We start from the raw sequence: 1975 nt of genomic DNA, 5'->3' as shown, positions 1-1975 counted from the left end.
TCCCCACAAACCCTATAGAGCGCAACCTCTATAGATTGGGAGGCCTTCCCTTTTAACGGAGCGTAACACGCAGCTGATTATAGCCACCCGAATGGATGCCCTTACTAGACACCTTTTGTGTTAGAAGCCAAAAACCTTCTAGTTGTTGGACAGGAGGTCGGACCTCTAAAGCGGCTCACATTCTTATAGTTCTTAGTAGAGATACAAAGTTCACCACAGGGAGTTTTTGTGGGGATTGGTGCTTGGCTGCCTCGGAGAAGTGAGTGTCGTGGAGGGGAGCCAGTGGGGTCAAGCACCTAAGTATCTGCTCTGAATTGCGTAGCTCGGGGTAACCCCCCAAGTGAGATTCAACAACTACTATCTCGTCCAACCCTAAGATTTGTGCTTGCATGATCAAAACAATCAAACACTTTCAAACAAACAAACATTGTGTCTTCTTTGTTTTCAAGTATATGCAAAAATATTTCACATTATACTTGAGTCCCCTTAAAACCTATATTATGTGATATCTAGGACCTATTATGTGATATTAAGACCTATTATATGCGATAATACCTATTTTAAATATGACATAATAGAACCTATTATGACATAATAGGTCTTATTGTGACTTAATAACATGACCACGTATGCAAAAACATTTCACATTATATACTTGAGTCTGGGCCTTAAGACCTATATTTATGATATATTAGGGCCTATTATGTACATGTGATAAATTAATGATCTATTATCGCATAATTTAGGTCCTAATATCACATACATAATAGGTCCTAATATTTGCATAATATAGGTCTTAAGGGGAGTCAAGTATAATGTGAAATGTTTTTGCATATGTGGTCATGTATTAAGTCACAATTAATAAGACCTATTATGTCATAATAGGTTCGAACTTATATCATATTTAAGACCTACTTAATTTCATGTGATAGGTCCTTTAATATCACATAATATATCTGTCTTAAGGGGACTCAAGTATATTAATGTGAAATGTTTTTGCATACGTGGTCATATCAAGTAATAATAAGGCCTATTATGTGATATTAGGACTTATCATGTTATTATAGGTCTTAAATATGACATAAATTTAGAACCTATTATGTCATAATAGGTTCTATTTATATGACTGGACGTATGCAAAATATTTCACATTATACTCAAGAGTCCCCTTAGGACCTATATTATGCAGATATTAGGACCTATTACATGTGATATTAGGAGGTCTATTATGCAATAATAGGTCTTAAATATGACATTGTATTCCACCTGTTATGACATAATTTTTAGGTCTTATTAAATGTCTTGAAAATTTGGTTTCAAATTAAACTTGGAATTTCATTGCATTAAAAATATTCTTTGTCATCTTAAATTATGTGTAGAACAGGCCCGAGAAGAAGGGAGGTCTCAAGTGGGAGTCAAGGCAAACGAACCTGTTGAAGAACACAATATAGTTGATGAACATAGGGAGGAGCTTGCCCAAGTTGAACCAATGGAGGTTGAAGGAGAGGGGTCAGGCTCCTTACCTCCTACCACCGGTATGGATGAGCATATTGTGGATCTAGCTAAACAGGTGAAGAGAAATATTTCTTATAAGAATTTAGATCATTTACTTGAAATGGATGTGGATGAGTTGAAATGTCTCAGTGAAGAACCTAGACTTACTAAAAGGAGGTCAATGAATAAAAGTGCAAAAGAAATAATGTCTCATCTCTACAATCTTGATACTACACTAGAGAAAGCTCAATTGTTATCAATTGTACTTACTCGTAAAGACTTAATAGATCCACTGAAATTGTTGGGTATAGATACAACAAGTCAAAAGAGGAAAACTTCTCAACAACAAAAATCTATTGTTGATAATGTTAAGAAAGGTTTGGTGAACATTGGTAAAAAATCTCGAACAATAGATAAGACAATTTCAAGAAGAGTGATGTTGACATCTTTAGTAAATGAAAGCTTGCCTCAAAAAAGACAA

This window comes from Cryptomeria japonica, chromosome 3, assembly GCF_030272615.1.
Source record: "Cryptomeria japonica chromosome 3, Sugi_1.0, whole genome shotgun sequence".
NCBI lineage: Eukaryota > Viridiplantae > Streptophyta > Pinopsida > Cupressales > Cupressaceae > Cryptomeria > Cryptomeria japonica.
This window is presented reverse-complemented; position numbering follows the sequence as displayed.